This window comes from Podarcis cretensis (assembly GCF_951804945.1).
Source record: "Podarcis cretensis genome assembly, chromosome: 4".
In the NCBI taxonomy this organism is placed as follows: Eukaryota; Metazoa; Chordata; class Lepidosauria; order Squamata; family Lacertidae; genus Podarcis; species Podarcis cretensis.
This window is the reverse complement of record NC_137173.1, coordinates 10,991,277-11,012,790: the sequence shown is the minus strand read 5'-3', so window position 1 is coordinate 11,012,790 and position 21,514 is coordinate 10,991,277. Positions and strand designations below refer to the sequence as shown.

Genomic DNA, 21,514 nt, shown 5'->3' with positions numbered 1-21,514 from the left:
CTTCATTGTCTATTGGTTCGTCAATACCGTGTAAAGATGAGCTGCTGCCTTTACCCCTTAAAGGCAAGCCAGTGATCTTTCATAGGTTCTTTTATTTTTATTTTATTTTATTTTTATAAAAACCCACAAACCTCCTTTCACCCGAGGGGGATCGGTTGTCACAAGGTGTTGATTGATAACAAAATGATAGCAGCTGCAGGTGAAAAAGAAAATGCAGCTCTGTTGTTTGCTCGCAAAACCAATTGTTTTTGATCAGAGCATCAGAAACTGCTGGAGCATTGTGGATTTCTCTCTCTAGAAGTAAGCACTGCTGATTATTTCCACACGCGGGCAGTTTCTTCATTGTTTGATCATTTCCCTCTGCCTCGGTTGAAAGTTTGGAAACATTTGTTTGATTTGAGTATGTGCCAGGCTAGAAGGTTGGTGGGGAATACAGCAAGATGTGCTTGTTCTTTGGAGATTCACTTGCAAATTCTCGGCAGGAGTAGAAGCTACTACAGGAAACGGTGGCAACTCAATGGCTATGCTTGAGACTTTTTAGTTTAAGGAAAGGAGGTCATGGTAGATGTGCATGGAATCCTAGAATTCCATGGAAGGGACCATGAGGGTCATCTAGCCCAACCCCCTGAATCTTTTGCCCAACGTGGGGCTCAAACCCACGACCCTGAGATTAAGAGTTTTGTGCTCTACCAACTGAGTTATTCAGGAAAATGGTGATGATGATAAAGTGGACAGAGAGCCAAACCTAACAAATGTGTATTATTGGTAGTTAGCGTGAGAAGGGGCTAAGTCCACAGAGCTGTACAGCTGATAGACAGACCATAGAAATGCAATTGGTAGAGAGGGCTCTGTGTGATGTCATTTCCCCTCTTTTCCTGGAGAGGAAGTTGCATGCAGTACTTCTTGTTCCTCCTAAGCTCTCTTCCTGTGAGCAGCCATAAGGGCAGATGTACCCTGTGTTTATTCCAGCTCCAGGCACAAGCCTGAAGCTCGTTATCCTGTGAATTTAAGAATTTTGCTTGCATAGTTTTTAATGCTGCCATTGCTGTGAAACCCATGCATGATAATAAATAAGTAGATTATATTTTTAAGCTTACTTTCCAATTTGTTGCCTGGTGCTTTATTAAGCGGGGGGTACAAAAGGGAAGCCAGCTTCCTTCATAGGTCAATTTGCTCAAAACAAGGTTTTACACCCTAATGCCTATGCTTTTAATTTTGCTGCCAATAATGGGATTTTACAACTCTCTTCAGCCCCCCACATGGGGGCTCCTGGAGGAATTAATTGTGACTAATAGGTATTTCCCTACCTATTAAAAACTGCCCCACAGAATGGGAGGTTCCTTGGAGGGTTTTAAGCAGAGCTTAGATAGCCATCTGCCATGGATCCTCTAGCTGAGATTCCTGCATTGAAGCGGATTGAACTAGATGACCATCAGGGTCCCTTATAATCCTATGGTTCCATGTATTTCGGTCCCTGAGCATCAGAGGTCAGTGTGCAGACAGGGTGGTGGTTGTTACTCAATCTGGGACACCTTTCTCCCTGACATCTGGCTGGAGAACGCCCAAGATTTGAGTTTCTACTGAAATGAGGCTGCATTTTAATGTTGTATTTTAATCTTATTTTTAAGTTGTATTTTAATCAGTTGTTTTTATGTTTGGCTGGGGAGGGCGGGGTATAAATAAAATGTATTATGTTTATGATGATGATGATGATGATGATGATGATGATGAAATCCGTGCTTGCACCCCAGGAGTCCACTGGTAGGATGTGTTGGACTTGATCGGTCCCTAGTTGTTTCAGTCTGACCTTTGCATTGCCTGGCCTTTCCCGACAATAGCCATTGGCTAGGAAAAGGGAAAGGTAAAGGGACCCCCTGAGCATTAGGTCCAGTCATGGCCAGCTCTGGGGTTGCGGTGCTCATCTCACTTTACTGGCCGAGGGAGCAGGGACCGAGCAACGGGAGCTCACCCCGTCGCGGGGATTCTAACCGCCAACCTTCTGATCAGCAAGCCCTAGTCTCTGTGGTTTAACCCACAGCGCCACCCGCATCCCTAGCCATTGGCTAGCTGGCCATAAAAGAGGTTCTGTTGCCTCAGCCTCTGCGCCAGGGCTGCCTTTGCTGCAAACACTGCGGAAATAAGGCATCACACACTCCACACAAGTGGGGCTGTAGCCACAGAGGACCGGCTGGAAAAGCTCTTTCCGTCCAGCATGAATTAGGACACTCCGTTTAAAAAATTCATGGCAAGATTACATAAAACCATATGTTGCCTGTATGTGTGTGTGTGTATATATATATATATATCTCCCTATAATTCTCAAGGCTCCGCCCCCAGCTTTGCATTAAAAATGTGCAGCTGCTGAGCATTAGACATTCCATTAGAGTACCAGGCTTGAGACGTGAGCTTCGCAGTTAGCAACGAGGGAAGGGAAAGGGGTTGGGGGAAGAGAAAGTGTTTTCGAGCACAGTGTTTATTTGATGCTTCTTTGAAACGGTGGTGTCACTAAGTGGATCAAGATTTTTATTGTCTGAGAAATAAGGAAGCCTGTTTAAGAGGAGGCCGGGTGTGCTGGACGGGTGCCTGTTTTTGCAGTAACCCAGCTGCTGTGCTTCGGCGCGCTCTCTGCCTCCCCATGCCTCCCCTTCTGCCGCTACTATTTGGACTTCAAGAATTCCAGGGCCAAAGTGGCGCTACCCATAAGCAGACCTAGAATGTCTGCTTTGCCATTCAAAATTTCTGCATGTAGACAGTCCCAGTTTCTGCAGGTTGCAGCTGGGGGGGGGGGGGAACGGTCCTGAGACCAGTTGCCCCTCAGAGTAGATCACACCAAACTACATGGACAACTGGTGTTAGTTAAATTAGTAGCTTGGACTACTGCAATGCACTCTACCTGGGGCTACCTTTGAAGATGACCGGGAAACTACAACTAATCCAGAATGTGGCAGCTAGACTGGTGATTGGGAGCGGCCGCTGAGACCACATAACACCGGTCTTGAAAGGCCTACATTGGCTCCCAGTACGTTTCCGAGCACAATTCAAAGTGCTGGTGTTGACCTTTAAAGCCCTAAACGGCCTCTGTCCTGTATATCTGAAGGAGCGTCTCCACCCCCATTGTTCAGCCCGGACACTGAGGTCCAGCACCGAGGGCCTTCTGGCGGTTCCCTCACTGCGAGAAGCCAAGTTACAGGGAACCAGGCAGAGGGCCTTCTCGGTAGTGGCGCCCGCCCTGTGGACCGCCCTCCCACCAGATGTCAAAAAGAGCAACAACTACCAAACTTTTAGAAGACATCTGAAGGCAGCCCTGTTTAGGGAAGCTTTTAATGTTTGATGCTGTATTTTAATATTTGGTTGGAAGCTGCCCAGAGTGGCTGGGGAAGCCCAGCCAGATGGGCGGGGTATGAATAAAAAATTATTATTATTGTTGTTGTTGTTGTTTATTAGTATTAGTATTATGTATTTATTTTCACCACTACATTCATATTTCACACTTCCTTCATAGAGCTCAGGGTGGCGGAGATGGCTCATTTCATCCTCACAACAAGCCTGTGAGGTTAGGTTAATCTGGGAATAGTAATTGGCCAATGTCACCCAATGAGATCTGTACAGATTTGAACCCTAGTCTCCCAGATCCTTGTCCATCACTCTAACCACTACACCATACTGCTAACTCTAAGCCACCAGCCCTCCCAAAGATTGCCAATCACTACCATTTCAGACCCCATTAGTGTACTTTTGGATGTTTTTGCCCCAGTGTTCATCACTTAACACTTGTTTACGTTGAACCTGTATCTGTATCCTCTTTGGATAAATCATCTTGGAACTCCTCACAATCCTATTTTGCTTTAGCCATCCTGAACGGTTGGGTGTCACCAGCAAATTTGCCATCTCACTGCTTATCCTAATTGCAGATTATTTATGAACAAGTTAAAAAGCATCTGTCCCAGTGCAGATCTCTTGGGGGACCCAGCTTCCTACATCCTTCCACTGGAAGAACTGTTCATTTATTCCTTTCCCCGCTTTGTTTTTTTAACTAAGTAATGATGCATAAGAGGACCTGTCCCTTTCCCCCACCTCTGCTAAGCTTATTCAATGAGTCTTTAATGAAGGATCAGGATCAACAGCTAACTGAAAACCCAAGTACAGTGGTACCGCGAGTTGTGGACACGATCCGTTCTGGGGTGGACTTCTGCGCAAGTGCAGAGCATGATAGAGCACTTCTGCTCATGTGCGAAGCACGCATAACACTTCTGTGCATGTGCGAAACATGCAGAACACTTCTGCGCACGCAGGCGCGGCGAAACCCAGAAATATACACTTCCGGGTTTGCCGGGTTCGCAAGCCAAAGAGACGCAACATGAACCTAACACAACACAAGGTATGACTGTAAACAGTATCTCCTCCACCGTCCTTTGACCTAAGCTTATGGACACTTTCAACAAAACTCCAAAATGTTAGGCAGCACATACCATTGCAGAAGCCATGCTGGTGCTTCTTCAGCATGGCTTGTTCTTCTATATGCTGGCTGTTCTGTCGCTGATCATGTTTTTCCACCAGTTTTTTTCCAGGACAGATACTGAGCTAACCTACTTGTAGCTTCCTTTACCAGCCCCCCCCCCAACCGCAAATAATTTTTTAAAATTGGTTTACATTGGTATTTCCCAGCCTTCAGCTACCTATCTTAAGGACGATTTACATATTTTTATTAGCAGATCAGCAATTTCACGTGTGAGTTCTTTAAGAACTCTCAGGTGGATGCCATGCAGACCCAGCGATTTGTCGGTTTTTATTGTGCTCATCTCTCGTCACCACTATTTGCCGCATTTCCTCTGACTCCCTTGCTGAGAAAATTGGATCAGGCACAGATGAACTGCTCTACATCTCCTGCAGTGATGACAGATGCAAATAATACATTCACCTTCTCTTAAACACCCTTTTCCTCATTGAGCACACCTTTGACTCCCTTCTCATCCTAAGGTCCAACAAAGTCTCCCTGCTTGGTCTCCTGTTTCTAATGCCTTTACATAATTTCTTGTTTGCTTTTACGGTTTTGGCAACACGTTCCTCAGAATTCTTTTTTCAGCATCCCTTATTGTCTACTGGAATTTCTTTGGCCAACGTTTCTGTTCCTTTTGGTCCTCTTTACTTGGGCAATAATTCCATTTTCTGAAGGAAGCCCCCTATAACTTCTTTGACACTAACTTGTTAAACCACACAGAAATCCTCTTGGGTTTTGTAGCAACCACACTGATCGTCAGTATACATTTTCGCTGAACTTCTATTATTGTGATTCTGAAGAGCTTTGACCCTGTTGACTTTCTCTTTCAGCTTCCTTTTTATGAATCCCCTAGTTTTATTTTCAGTTAGAAGTGTCCCCTTTTTGAAGTCCAATGTGTCTGATGGTGGACTTCCTTTCCCCTGAAGAAGTCTCAGGAGCCAGAGCGCTCAAAATCCACAACAGCCTCAGGCCACAGGAGTCCTCAACCTCTTGAGATCCTCTGACCTTTCTCTCATTCCATTGCTAAGTAAAGCTTGAGCACAGATGATGATGGAGTAGCCTTGTTTCCCGTCCTTCCATTTGAGAGGAAATTTTCCCTTCTCAAATTTCATATCCCAGATGGACTCAAGGAAGTGCTCAGATGCTCTGGAGCAGCACTAAAACACACCCAAATGCCCTTGTTCTCACAAACAGCGGAGTGGAAGGTACTTTTGTCTCTGCAGAATCTTGCTTCCGCTGGGGAACCGCATAATCGAGTGCTCCTCCATGCACACAAACTCTCCATAAATCTGAACACGTAAAGAGGATGAGCATGTCAGAGAAAACACTGGTCTGAGGACTATGGCAAGGTTTAGGGTAGCCTCTCATGCATTGTGTAGAAAATAAGAGAATGGGGTTTGTGTGGCTAGGCTGATCTCCCTTCTGCTTTCCTTGTGCTAACACTAGGATTGGCATACGTCCGGGAAATCCTGGACATGTCCTCTTTTGGGGGGGTCTACATGCCCATCCGCAGGAATTTTTTACAATTTTAAGCAAATGTCCAGGGGGTTTTTTTTTGGGGGGGGGAGTTAAAAAAAATGTGTGCATGGGTGGCTCAGTTTTGAGGTCTGGCATGGGCAATCATGGGGGGGGGAGCGCTCAACACAGTTTTTTTTGTCTGGATTTTTACCTCTGGAAATCTGGCAATCCTAGCGAACAGACAAATGTTTCTTCATTCTGTGTGTGTGCATGCTTTCAAATTGTTTTAGGCGTTCCCAGTGTTTCTTAAAGCAGGGTTACTTATTTAAATATTTTTATGTATGTGTGTGTGTTATTTTAGTTTCATAACCTCCAACATTTCTGCCGAGGAAAATGGGGATATCCTATTCCATAATACAAATAATAATTTTACTATTTATACCCCACCCACCTGACTGGGTTCCCCCAGCTACGCTGGACAGCTTCCAACATATATAAAAGCATAATAAAACATTGAAAACTTCCCTATACAGGGCTGCCTTCAGACGTCTTCTAAAGGTTGTATAGTTACTTGTCTCCTTGGCTCAGGGGACGGATAACTCCATACCCTCCAACATTTCTCTGATGAAAATAGGGAGGTCCAGCTATACCCTCCAATATTTCTCTGGTGCAAATAGGGATGTCCTAAGGAAAAGCTGGACATTCCAGGATCAAATGAGAAACCAGGAAGGCTTCTGGAAATCTTACGATACAAAAATCTTTATTGTCATTGTCCCATGCAGAACAACGAAATTGAAAAATCTACATAAGACATTCAGAACCCAACAAGCCTGCTATCCCAGCTATCCCAACCTGGTTAGCCCCCTAAAAACTCTGATACCCCATTTTTAAATTCAATATACTCCCATACAGACTCCTTACAATGCGTTTAAAACCAAAATCGCATTTGGATAGAAACTGTTTCTCAGGCGGCTAGTCCTGGCCTTTATAACCCTATACCTTCTTCCAGAAGGCAGAAGCTGAAAGAGATCATTTCCGGGGTACGCACTATCCTGCGCTATCTCTGCAGCTTTCTTATGGCACCTGGAAGCACAGATTTGATCCAAGGTGGGAAGAGTGCACCCAATTATTCTCTCTGCAGTCTTTACAACCCTGGACAGCATTGTTTTTTCCCTGACCGTGCAGCTCCCAAACCACACACACAGACCATAAGTTAATACACTCTCCACAGTACAATGGTAAAATGCCATCAACAGGTCCTTTGAGAGATTGTTTTTCCTGGGAGAAAGGCGGGATAATAGATATAGGTCATGGGCCTATGTCCTTTCATCTGGCTCTAGTAGACATCATTGGCTGAGGCACTCTTAGCTGTGGATAGAAAATCTGTGTCTTTCAGCTCTGAGGCATGAATGTTCTTTCAGACAGCTGGCACCTTTGGCTAATTCTCAGTCAGCTGCCCCCAAAGGGTATTTTTTGCGCAAGGTCAAGATCTCCTTCTCATGGCCTGCCCCAGTCTCCACTTCCGCCAATCTCTGAGCCGTCTACATTTGCAGGGGAAGGGGGGCAGGTGATACGAACTCTTGACGCCTGGGAAAGGACTGTGAGGGTTAAAAAATAAAAACAAAACCATTCTTCTAGGCGGCAGGAAGAAGGCCTGGCGGTGCAACGGACTCCATCCAACTATTTCTCCACCTAATTAATTTGCTAATTGTGTATGTGTTTCACTTGCTCGGCGGAGCTCCACCGAGGAAAATGGTTGCCTCCTCTGGTGGCCTAACACACGTGGAATGATTCTCTTTATTTCCTCTCCTTTTTCAGAATGTTCTTCTGGGCTGCCCTTAAAGGAAGATCTGATGACACCAAAGAGGGATTTGCAGAGCTCCCGGCCCCTGCTAGTCTTGCTTCTGCTGTAATGGAGCCAGGTATCATCCACATCGAATCTTATCTCGCATGGGGAAAGCTTTTGCTTCTGCCGTGGGCAGTCTTGCATTTCTAAGTGTGTCCAGGTGGTGTTTTGGAATAGTCAACAAGAGCAGCCGAGGGGACCGTTTCAGAGATCATTAGCAGTGGGGTGGGTACTGGCAAAGATCTGTTTGCTATATAGAAATGGAAGGAAATGTTTTCTAACTAGGTGTACACACATGCACTTGCCAGGCAGCCAGCAGCAACTTTATCTTTCGGTGTGGCGAGTGCCAAGTGAAAGGCAAATGAAGATTTGCCTTGTCCCATTCTCGTTGGGTGCACTTGAACGCAGTAAGTCTTTAAATAGCTAGGAACTAGGACCGGATTTAGATTTGATGAGGCCCTAAGCTACTGAAGTTAATGGGGCCCTTTATATGTCCAGCTCTCCTGTGTCCACAACAAATTGTCACTGTTTTTTGTGTTGAATATATGCTAGATGGTAATTTATGGACCTAATGTATCTAAATCCATTTGCACATGCAGAATGTAGGCACCCTATATATAGAAAGGAGGAAACGGGTGATATTCGAGGGAGCAGGCTAGCAGGCAGGGCCCATAACTTACATCATAGGAGCCTACACAACACAAAACACTGTTGCTGGATGTAGGTTTTATTTTATTTGTTTTTTATCTTATATTTTGGAAATGTACATCCAGGTTTTTTCCTTTAATTTTTTGGGGGGCCACCAAGGGAGTGGGGCCCTAAGCTATAGCTTGTTTACTTTATACGTAAATCTGGCACTGCTAGGAACACTGGTTGCAGATGATGGGAGTGTGGTCAAAAGCATTTGGAGGGCACCGGGTTGGAGAATGCTGGGGTAGATGGGCAAATCTAAAGTACGAGGCACCTTATAAGTTCTCATGAGAGCTGAATGAAACCTCCACAGAGATGATTGAAGAATTTCTTATTTGTGAATTACATTTGGGAATATTGTATTTGCGATTTCCAATATGAGGCAGCCTGGTCCTCGCCCCCTGGATGAATGTTCAAGTCAGAATGTAGCTGTGCATTGGATCTCTCACTTCTCGGAAGGCCACAACATGATTCTCGGCCCAAGGAACATACCCAAATGCATGTAGAAACTCACATTTTTGGAATAAAATGCATTTTCCAAAGAGCATATTTTGTGAGAAAATGCATGTGTGCGCATACACAGATATAGGCAAATTTTTGTACAGATTATTATTTTATTCTAATGCCAGATTAGATGGAGAGGGCTTACAAGTAAACACTTGCATATGTGGTATGGACCATAAATATCCTGATTTAGGAAAAGGTCTCAGTGATACAGCATCCAATTTGCTTGCAGGGGGTCCAAAGGTTCAGTCCCAGGCATGTCTAAGTAGGGCTGGGAGAGACCCCTATCTCAAACTCTGGAAGAAATAGCCATGGCCAGTCAAAGTAGACAATACTGCGCTAGATGGACCCAATGGTCTGACTCAATACAAGGAAGCATCCTTTGCCCCTATGAAACATGTCGCTATCTTTGTTCCTAAGGTCAGATGAAGGGAGTATTGCAAAATAGGTACAGAGAACAAACATTGGCTCCAACTCGGTTGTTGCACTAGCAGGAAGCAGTGCGATGAGCCCTGCCATTCCCATTGGGCTTGCTCCCTCTGTGTCCCCTGTCCCCTGTCCCCACCCCAAATCTGCTTTGGAGCTAGAGTGGTGTGGTGGTTAAGAGTGGTAGACTCGTAATTTGGTGAACCAGGTTCGCTTCCCTGCTCCTCCACATGCAGCTGCTGGGTGACCTTGGGCTAGTCACACTTCTCTGAAGTCTCTCAGCCTCACTCACCTCACAGAGTGTTTGTGTGGGGGAGGAAGGGAAAGGAGAATGTTAGCCACTTTGAGACTCCTTCAGGCCTCGGTCTTGTATACCTGAAGGAGCGTCTCCACCCCCATCATTCAGCCCGGACACTGAGGTCCAGCGCTGAAGGCCTTCTGGCGGTTCCCTCATTGTGTGAAGTGAGGTTACAGGGAACCAGACAGAGGGCCTTCTCGGTAGTGGCGCCCACCCTGTGGAACGCCCTCCCTTCAGATGTGAAGGAAATAAGTAGCTATCTTAACTTTAAAAGACATCTGAAGGCAGCCCTGTTTAGGGGAGTTTTTAATATTTAATGCTGTATTGTTTTTAACACTCGATTGGAAGCCACCCAGAGTGGCTGGGGAAACTCAGCCAGATAGGTGGGGTATAAATAAATTTATTATTATTATTATTATTATTATTATTATTATTATTATTAGGGTAGTGATAAAGTGGGATATCAAATCCAAACTCTTCTTAGGAGCATTGGGAAGAACCCCCAGAACAAGAAAAGGGAGATTATTCCATCAGAAGTAACAATCGTCAGAAATAACCATTTGATCCTCAGAGCCAGAATTCTGGACTCGATGGATGTTTGGTCTGAATCAACAAGGCAGACTTTATGTCCTTACGATACGCTTTGATGCATGGGCTCTGGCACGCAGAGGGAAACCCTTGTGTTGGAGCGATGGCATCCAGATGTCGAAATCTGCCTTTTACATGGTCCAGAAACCGTTGTCATAAATACTCCTTGCTTTGTTGATGTTGTTAGTAAAACAGGCTAATGGTAATCATTATTTACCTGTTCCTTGTCCTCCCAGTAGTATCCTGCCGCGTTAGCCATGTATGGGCAATTAGAATTAATGCGAACAGCACTTATAAGCTGAATGCCTAGTTTAGTTCCAAATGGGAAGGTCAACGTCATTATCCTTGGTGGATTCAATTACCAAATCCTCTAGAATCGCATAGCGCTTGCTTCCTGCTTGTTAATCACATCTTGCTTTGCAAAAGATTGTCGTTTGGGGGGGTGTGTTCCCCCTACCCCAAGCACAGGCAAAACATTTCCTTCTGTCGCGTTGCCTACAATGCTGGTTTCTTGCCGTGAAAATTAGATTTCTTCAGCCTTGTTGCTTTTGTGTTTAAAAAGGGAAAGGAACCCAGAAACTTTTCAAATATATATAAAGAGAAACCGGGGAAACCATCTGCATGCAATAAGCCTTTGGAGTTGTTTTGTGGGTCTGGGAACAGCAAGAGAAAGTCACGACGGCAGGAGATGGCAATTAGTTGTTAGTCATCGCAAGTGGGAACCTGCAGCAAAATATTGCAGTTGGGCTGGAACAGGAGTATCCTCACATGTAGGAACTCTGCTCAGTCAGGGCACCTGGCTGTGCCAGAGGCCCTACCTACCTGCACGGAGGCTGTTAAACCCTGCTAGCCCCACAGAGGACCTTAAGGTCCATGAATAATCATAGTTTAGAGGTCCCGGGCCCTAAGGAAGTCAGATTATCCTCCACCAGGGCCAGGACCTTCTCAGTGATGGCTCCGACCTGGTGGAATGCTCTGTCCCATGAGACCAGGGCCCGGCAGGATTTAACTTCCTTCTGCAGGGCCTGTAAGACAGAGCTACTCTGCCTGGCTTTCAATTTGAACTCAGCCTGATCTTTTATTCCCCTTCCTTCCCTCCCCTTTTTATGAAGATTACCTGCTCTGGGATCCCACAGCTAATTCTCCCCTGGTCTCCTCGCTGGCCCAAATAGTACTAACTTAGCCAGCTAGCCCTAGAGATCACCTAATGTTTATTGGATGGATTTCCCCCCTAAACTGATTTCTGATTTCTGAATTTATTGTTATTCGCGTTTTATACTGGTTTTTGTTGCATCAGTTAAGTGTTTTAAATTTGTTGTTAGCCACGCTGAGCCCAGTTTTCTGACCGGGAAGGGCAGGGTATAAATAAAATATTATTATTATTATTATTATTATTATTATTATTATTATTATTATTTATTAGTCAGTGCAGACAATGCGCAACGAGGTGGACCAGTGGTCTGATGTATTCGTATGGTTTCATGTGCTCACAAAGCCTTTCTTCTCAAGGCCAACACAAGAAAGTAAGGAGAGCCTGCTGGATCAGGCCAATGGCCCATCTAGTCCAGCATCCTGTTCTCACAGCATGGGAAACCAGCAAGCAGGATTTGAGCACAAGAGTCACTCCACACACAGTCGCTCCTGTGGTTTCCAGCACCTGGTATTCAGAAGCTTTGCTGCCTCCAACTGTGGAAGCAAGAGCATAGCCAGCATGGCTGCTAGCCCTCTCCTCCGAGGATTTGTCTAATCCTCTTTTAAAGCCATCTATGTTGGTGGCGGGACGCGGGTGGCGCTGTGGGTTAAACCACAGAGCCTAGGACTTGCCGATCAGAAGGTCGGCGGTTCCAATCCCCGCGACAGGGTGAGCTCCCGTTGCTCAGTCCCTGCTCCTGCCAACCGAGCAGTTCAAAAGCACATTAAAGTGCAAGTAGATAAATAGGTACCGCTCTGGCGGGAAGGTAAACGTCGTTTCCGTGCGCTGCTCTGGTTCGCCAGAAGCTGCTTAGTTATGCTGGCCACATGACCCAGAAGCTGTACGCCTGCTCCCTCGGCCAATAAAGCGAGATGAGCGCTGCAACCCCAGAGTCGGCCACGACTGGACCAAATGGTCAGGCCACTTTACCTTTACTATGTTGGTGGCCTTCACTGCCTCCTGGGGGAAAGGAGTTCCATAGTTTGACTAGGAGCTGCATGAAAAGCTTTCTTTTCCCCAGAGGCTCCTGAAGGACAGCCATTCCATCTGGGAAGATTCCTCCTGTGGCTTGATAGGCAGGGTCACGCGATAAGATCCTGGCTGCGGGAAGAGTCCTCTCAGGCTCCCCAGACCATCCCTGCCTTCCAAGTAGAGCAGAAGGGTCTATGCCAGGCATAAGCAAACTCCGCCCCCGCCCCCCAGATGTTTGGGATTACAATTCCCATCATCCCTGACCACTGGTCCTGTTAGCTAGGGATGATGGGAATTGTAGTCCCGAACATCTGGAGGGCCGGAGTTTGCCTACGCCTGGTCTATGCGCGCCCTAATTTCAGCACACCAACACAATATCTTTTTTGCGTTCGAACCGAAGATTTGCCTCCTTGCCTTTGGGTTACAGTGGTACCTTGGTTCTCAAACACCTTGGTACTCAAACAACTTGGAACCCAAGCAGTGCAAACCTGGAAGTAAGTGTTGCGGTTTGTGAATATTTTTCAGAATCCGAACGTGCTCCGTTTTGAGTGCCACACTTCCGCTTTGAATGTTACACTGAGGTCTGTCTGCTTTTGCTATTTATTTTGCCTTTTTGTTTTTGTGGCTCTTTATGTTTTGTTTTTGTGATGATGTGGAACCCAGTTCAGCTACTGATTGTGTGACTGCAGTACATTGTTCAATGCTTTCATTTTATGGATCAATGGTCTCGTTAGATCATGGGTAGGCAAACTAAGGCCCGGGGGCCGGATCCAGCCCAATCACCTTCTAAATCTGGCCCCCGGACAGTCCGGGAATCGGCGTATTTTTACATGAGTAGAATGTGTCCTTTTATTTAAAATGCATCTCTAGGTTATTTGTGGGGCATAGGAATTCGTTCATATATATTTTTTCAAAATATAGTCCGGTTCCGCACAAGGTCTGAGGGACAGTGGACCGCCCCCCTCCCCCCACTGAAAAAGTTTGCAGAGCCCTGCGTTAGATAGTAAAATTCATGTTGAATTGCTGTTTTAGGGATTGTTTTTAAAAATCTGGAAAGGATTAATCCATTTTGCATTACTTTCTATGGGAAAGCGTGCATTGGTTTTGGAACGCTTTTTTTTGGGGAACAGATTAAGTTTGAGAACCAAGGTACCACTGTACATGAAAACTTTGGATTGCTTTCTGATCAATTCAGTGCTTCTATAGCCACCAGGAATCACAGAAACCAACAAGCCTCTTATTGTGAGTTGTCCCCGCATCCTCAGGGGTTTCAAAACTTGTCCTAGACCAGCCATGTCCAACAGGTAGATTGTGATCTACCGGTAGATCACTGGACATCTGCGGTAAATCACTGGTAGATCATGGGCTCCCCCCAAAGAAGCTGAACAACTGTGGCTCCCCTAAAAAAAAGCTCAACATGTTACCTCCTCCCTGAATAAACGCAACATCTTTGACCTGAACTCCCTCAAAATGGGCCTTCCTCCTTCTTAAAAAAGTTCAACAACTCTGAGCTGAACCCCAAAAAGGGGATAGATCACTGCTTGTTTTTAACTCTGTGACTAGATCGCAGTCTCTTCGGTGTTGACCACCCCTGTCCTAGACTGATTCTAGACTCCTTGTCTTGAATCTTGCGATGTTCAGCTTTTCTATGTAGTGCCCTCCACCTCTGATTCAATATACAGACTACTCAAGGCCAGCCCAGTTATTTTGTCACCTCAGGCATGAATTTCCCTAAAGACCCTCTCCAGAAAAACACAATAATAATAAATTAAACAGCCAGCTATTTGCTGCCCCTTCACAATACCCCAAACCACCTGCCTGACGGGGTTGCCTCTCTCTGTGTAATTGTAGAACCAGCTCTGCTCTTTATTGAAGAGATGTTATTTGTTCCATCTTGAAGTCCCATGAAACTCTGGCTTATCCCCACGTTGCAAATGAGACGCATGAACAAGACCTACATTTCCCCCCAAACTCTGCTTTGAGTGCCTTTCCGTCATCGTCTCCCTACAAACCTTCCTCCGCAGATTCGCTTCGACTTCAAAGCGCAACTTCTGCCTCTCTCTGGATAGACTTATGCATGAGTTGCTGTCACTTTTATTTTATAACAAAAAATTGGTGGCACATTCAGAAGTCCCAGGGTTCTGCTCTCAGGGGCTTCTGGGCATCTCGCAAATCCACTGGCAATCCCTTTGTGCAAAATTGAATCCATCATTTCCCTTTCTGTTTCCCCCCAATGGGTTTGGACAAAGCGAACACACAAAGGGCTTGGGGAAATGAAGCAAGGAAGAAATGGTTTTGAAGGTAAAGAAGATAATCCGATGAGAATATATTGGGAGTGGAAGTTTGTCATAAGTTCGCCTTCCTCCCCTGGAGTATTTTCACCCAATTCATTGCCAGTTGCCTGTGTCTCAAGATGTGTGGCTTTCAAACTTTCTGCTTTCAGGGAACTTCCCTTCTTTTTATATCACCTTCTCTTTGGTGGAGTTCCTCAACATCTGTTATAGAACCTGAAATATACTCGGAGTCGAGTGGATTTCATACTCTTTATTCAGCTCATAGTAGTGAGGAATGAAAGTTCCCCCAAAATATCTGCTTTATATACATTATTTACACAATGGGCCGCACGTGATTGGCTAATTACGGGATTCTCCTGTAGGCCAATCAGGTTGCGGATTCACTTCTACCTGGAGCTGGACTGGATGGCTCCTGCAGACCAATCATACTGCTGCATTGTTCTAGGACCAATCAGACTGCTGCATTCTGAATCCTATTGTTCTAGGACCAATCAGACTGCTGCATTTTGGATCCTATTCAACTCAGTAAATAACAGAACCACTGCATGGTGGATGGAAGTTTAAGTTCCACTTCATCTTCAGCCCTCACCATTAGGGTTGCCATATTTCAAAAAGTGAAAATTTGGACAAAAAAAGTTGTTTTTAGCAAAGTTGTTGAGCTTTTGGGGGAGGGGGGGGCGTTTTCACCATGGTCTCACATGGAGCATCCTGAAATACATCATAATAAGAGCGCTGCTAGATCAAGCTTGTGGCATATCTAGTGCTAAGGATAATGGTTTAATTTCCTGAAATGGGAATGTTTACTTATGTTCAATTACTGTGTATCTCTCCTGTGATTGGCTGATTGTGAGCCACATGAGTGTCATTCCATTCTGTTGTGACTGTTATTCCAATAGCTGTTGTTTTTAACTGTTCTCTCTGTGTTTGAGGGAGAATGGCTGCTGAGAGAGGCTTCTCAGGATACTGTTGAGGACATTGTTGTGTCAGTGTGACCTATCTGAAGTGAAACAGACTGAGGAAGACCCCTAAAACATTAATAGGGAAAAACCTGTGCAGGAGCTCTCTATAAGGAACAAAGTGCATAAGCGTGAGACTGTAAATATTTTCTTCTCGGTTTTTTGTTTATGAAAGTAAAATTCTTTTGAATTTAAAGTCTGGACATTGCATATCACCAAATTTTGTTTCCAGTACCTGTGGGTTGCAATTAGGAGTGTCAGAGAATCCCAACCGAAATGGGAGTGCAAATTTCATGTGTTTGCTTATCCATCCTGTGTCTGGAATGGAAATCTATCCTGTGAACAAGACTGGTGTTCTTTATTGTTCCTTTTAGAACACAGTTGAATAACTAATGGGATACTAGATCTCCTGACCTGTTGTTGTTGTTTAGCTGTTTAGTCATGTCCGACTCTTCGTGACCCCATGGACCAGAGCATGCCTAGCTCTTACTGAATTGCCACTGAGTTAGGATCTATGAGTGGCAGAGCATGTATCTTGCATGCAGAAGGTCCCCAACATATAATAATAAACATATAAGAAGTAATAGTGCCACTGTATTCTGCTCTGGTCAGACCTCACCTGGAGTACTGTGTCCAGTTCTGGGCACCACAGTTCAAGAAGGACACTGACGAACTGGAACATGTCCAGAGGAGGGCAACCAAAATGGTCAAAGGCCTGGAAACGATGCCTTATGAGGAACGGCTAAGGGAGCTGGGCATGTTTAGCCTGGAGAAGAGGAGGTTAAGGGGTGATATGATAGTCATGTTCCAATATATAAAAGGATGTCACATAGAGGAGGGAGAAAGGTTGTTTTCTGCTGCTCCAGAGAAGCGGACACGGAGCAATGGTTCCAAACTACAAGAAAGAAGATTCCACCTAAACATTAGGAAGAACTTCCTGGCAGTAAGAGCTGTTCGACAGTGGAATTTGCTGCCAAGGAGTGTGGTGGAGTCTCCTTCTTTGGAGGTCTTTAAGGAGAGGCTTGACAACCATATGTCAGGAGTGCTCTGATGGTGTTTCTGCTTGGCAGGGGGTTGGACTCGATGGCCCTTGTGGTCTCTTCCAACTCTATGATTCTATGATTCTATGATTCTATATCCAGGTAGGGCTGGGAATGGCCTTCACCTGAAACCAGGCTTTCTCAAACTCGGCCCTCCAGATGTTTTGAGACTACAATTCCCATCATCCCTGACCACTGGTCCTGCTAGCTAGGGATCATGGGAGTTGTAGGCCAAAAACATCTGGAGGGCCGAGGTTGAGGAAGCCTGTTGTAGACAATACAGAGCTAAGTGGAACCAATGGGTCTGGCTCACTGTAAGGCTCATGTTCGTCAGCTGGAAATCTGCCCATCCCTAGTAGACTATTATGGGATTCATGTGCAAACAGTCAGACCTGCATTGCAGGGGATTGGACTAGATGACCCAGGGGATGAGGAGATTTCACCCCTCCCATATCCAAGAATCTCCTGAGGAGCCTGCTGATTCTACAGAGAGGAAGAGCAATGTTCTGCTTTCTACTTAATCAGTGAGTGAGTCAGTCAGTGAGTCAATTAGTCAGTCAGTGTATCGGAGAGAGAGAGAGTGTTAGAGATCGTGTCTAGAGATAAGGTTGCTGCTAAGAGCAGCTGCAGACTCTCAGTGTAGCATTGATTTATGCTTAGAACCTTTAGCTCTGTATATAGTTTTGTATCATAGTTGTAGCTACAGAATAAAAGGAAGATATTCTACAGAGCTGCTCTCCGAGTGGTTTATACTCTGCAAGACTCTGCAAAACTCTGCTGCGCAACGACTGTATTATTGTGCAAGTGAATCCGGTGCTCTCAGCTCTAAGCTGTGAGTCCACAGCACGGTGACCTGTCCCTGTGAGAAAGGAGGTCGCTGGCAGTGCTACCCAGCTCGCCTAGCCCAGTCGGGGTTGTAGTGCATGAGTCCAGTTGGTGCACTGGCTCAAGGGCGATGCTGACAGGGGAGTCCCTTCCAACTATGAAGGCAGTTTGGCTTTCTTTGTTCCGACGTTGTAGGTTTGGAATCCCACATCTGCCCATTCCTCTGGCTAAAATTGCTTATCCGCTGCATAGATTCTTGGATGTTCAAGATTCTTTGAGCCACAAGTGTTCTGGAAATGAAGGATGGAGGCAAACAAACATTTGCCACATGGCAGGGGGCTGATCATCTGAATTGCCTTGTCAGATTGGGAGGAGGATTATAACACTCACGTCCTTCTATGGATTTCAGATTTTCCTTACCAGTTGATAAGGCAATTAGATAACCCAGGTACCAAGCAGGTGTATGCATGCATGGATGTTGTGGTTAAGTTACTGCTCTGGTGAACAATCCTTGTTCAAGATGCAAATTTTGAGGGAAAGGCTTGCAAAACTTTGATGCAATTCCCCTGCAAAGGTGTGGAACAATAAAGGATCCTGCTGGATTTCCATATCACTCATTTACTCATGCAAAAATAAATAAACTGGGCATCCTATTTTGCATGCAAAACTGAACTCTTTCTCCAGGATTTCTATAATGAAGAGTTTGCAAAGCATCTATCTTTTTCTTTCTTTCTTTCTTTCTTTCTTTCTTTCTTTCTTTCTTTTCTTTCTCTCTCTCTCTCTCTCTCTCTCACACACACACACACACACACACACCCCACGGAACACAGGTTTTCATATATTTGGGATGGGCAAAAATGGCAATTTCGGTTTCTTTTAATTTCTACTTTTTCTAGTTTGACATTCAGTTCACATTTGTGTGTCAGTCTGCAGATTCTTTTGAAAGGCCTCAAGGAAATTCTTCGGAATTTCTCCTACCATGTGCATCTTTGTATGCAGTTTCATCTAATGTGCCCCATTTCTGCAGAGCCATTTACCCTAATATGATGCATTTTGCGTCTTATTTTCACAACGTGAAGACTTCCGAATTACAGCTCTTAGCACCATCTATTACCATGGGAACCAGTGAAATGGGCCACTTCTGCATTTTCCGCTCAGTATTGTTGTTGCTGTTGCTAAGATCATCTGTGCAAATGGAATATTTGCCCAGTACATCTTGGTGGGAGAGGAGAGGCTGTGATGGGTTTGCTTTGCCAATAATGCAAGACTCTAGAATGGTGGTAGCCAGAATAGTACCCTCTAGACCAGGGTTCCCCAAATTTGGGTCTCCAGCTCTTTTTGGACTACAACTCCCATCATCCCTTACCACTGTTCCTGCTAGCTAGGGAGTTGCTTAAAAACATAGAAGAAACAATAATTTAAAACAGTTAAAACAGTCAACTAGGGCCAGGGCCTTTTCAGTACTGGCCCCGACTTGGTGGAACGCTCTGTCACAAGAGACTAGGGCCCTGCGGGATTTGACATCTTTCTGCAGGGCCTGAAAGACAGGAGCTGTTCCACCAGGCCTTTGGTTTGGACTCAGCCTGACCCTTATGTTTCCCTCCTTTTACGGTTTTGATCTATGGGCTACTTTTAAAATGAGGCTGCATTTTAAATTGCATTTTAACCTGTATTTTAAATGGTGGTTTTCTTTCCCTACTATGTTTTTACTGTAATTTTACTGGTGTTAGCCGCCCTGAGCCCGGCTCTGGCTGGGGAGGGCGGGATATATATATATATATATATATATATATATATATATTATTATTATTATTATTATTATCATTATTCAACATCAATAGAATTAAAACTACATGCATATATGAAATGCAACCAGACAAGACCAGCCTGGTTTTGGTTTTGGCATAGATTCATATTTACCAGGGATGCAAACCTTTCACAAAGGTACGTAGGGACAGGTGGAACAAATATTGAAATAGGTACCAATGAATGAAAATGCATACACACCCACATGTACAAAGCCAGTGCAGTTAGCAGTAAAGCCACAGAAGAAAGAAAATTGGATGCACAGTCCCCGATCCTGCCTGTACTTGCAAAACTGGGGGTCCCTCCAAGTTAGCAAGGAAGCGAACACGGCAGAAAGGTAGGGCAGTGGGCGATGAGTCTGGGGTGGCGGAATTGATGATCTCGCATTGTGCGAGGCAGTGCTCTAATTTATTTTGACATGCCGAGTTCTGCTTTCATTATTGATGACAGTGCTAGAGAAGACAGTTTGCAGAAGCCTTTAGCATATTATGGCAAGGGGGGGAGGATGGCTTCGTACGGTTTGCATTTCTGTGTCATCTTACCTGACTTGCACTATGCAAACCAAAGCCCAGCTATCCTTTGACAGTCATACTCCGATTCCCGAGAAGCTGTTCTCCAATCCAATCCCCTCCCCCTCAAAAAAGTGTCCCCAAATCCATGAATTAGGAAAAGCGGGCATGTAAAATGTTGAGTATGTTTCCGAGCACAATTCCAAGTGTTGGTGCTGACCTTTAAAGCCCTAAATGGCTTCTGCCCTGTAGACCTGGAGGAGCTTCCCCACCCTCATTGTTTAGCCCGGACACTGAGGTCCAGCTCCGAGGGCCTTCTGGCGGTTCCCTCCCTCTGAGAATTGAGGTTACAGGGAACCAGGCATAGGGCCTTCTTGGTGGTGGCGCCCTCCTATCGGATGTCAAGGAAATAAACAACTATCTGACTTTTCGAAGACATCTGAGGACAGCCCTGTTTAGGGAAGCTTTTAATGTTTGATGTTTTATTGCTTTTTATTATTCTTAATATTCTGTTGTGTACTGGCTGCTGTTTTGCTCTGGTATTCCTGGCTGGTGTCCTTGTTTTTTGTCCAAGGGAGCCCTCAGATTTCTCCGTTAACAGCTGGGAGCCACCCAGAGTGGCTGGTGAAACCCAGCCAGATTATTAATGCAGGGCAATAATAACAACAACAATAATAATAATAATAATAATAATAATAAGCTGGCAGGATGCTGATGAGTGAACACCAGGGGATCTGGAGTCTGACATGGGAGATGAGAGCCGTGATTTTTGGGGAACGGTACCAGCCATGAGGCAAGTGTCAAAGGCAGGGAAGCTTCAAAGCTGAAGGGTAGAGCACAAGATGAGTTTGAAGAAGAGGAGGAAGAGGCAGGCCAGGCAATTAAAGAGCCAAGTGTCTCTTGCTCCACTGTCTCCCAGAACCAGGAGGGAATTGAAGAGGGTAAGCAGAGAGGGCAGACCCTCCAAGTGTCCCTATTTTCCAGGGACAGTCCTGGAATTACAGAAGCCGTCTCAGTTTTTTATTTAATCCCAGAATGGTCCTGCTTTTCTCCCTTGGAATGTGACTGTGCTGTGCCTGGGGGTAACTTGTGAAACACAGTCCAGGATCGGTCCAGAATCCGAAGGTTTCGCTAGGAGTCAGTCTGACAGGGTCACGGCAGGAAACCAGGCAAGGACAGGTATAGGATCTGAGGCAGGATCTAGCATACAGCAATGTTGCTCCCACAACCTGTGACAGGGTCTGACAGTCTTTTATTTTTGTCGGGGTAACGGCTGGTCCTGATCCCCCGGCGACTCACCTCCCTGTTTCGCCTGAAGGCGAGCACTCCCCCTACGAGTACTCAGGTCTCTCTTTCTCTCAGACCTTAGTCTCTGCAGCTCGGGAGACGTTGGTGGGTTACTAGACCCAGGGGCCGCCTCAGCCTCCCCTGACCCAACCGGTAGTGGAGCAGCTGTAAGTGATGGTCCAGCTGGAGGCAACGAGGTGATCCCCGCATCTGGAGCCAGGGCAGGCTCAGGCCCCTGACTCGGCCCAGCTGGTATTTGTTGCAGGGGAACCTGTGCAGACTGGGACTCTTCAGAATCAGGCCCCAGACTTGGTTCAGATGATGC

At 45.5% G+C, this 21,514-nt stretch overlaps 1 protein-coding gene across 10 annotated transcripts in view; it reads left to right on the top strand.

Annotated features, from left to right (window-relative positions):
* Window positions 1–21,514, top strand: part of TENM4 (teneurin transmembrane protein 4) — a 649,734-nt gene that overhangs the window by 178,994 nt on the left and 449,226 nt on the right. For all 10 annotated transcript variants that reach the window (XM_079973241.1, XM_079973246.1, XM_079973247.1 and 7 more), the window contains one exon: window positions 7,775–7,878. The gene's annotated coding sequence lies outside the window, so the exon portion shown is untranslated. The remainder of the gene's footprint in view (window positions 1–7,774; window positions 7,879–21,514) is intronic.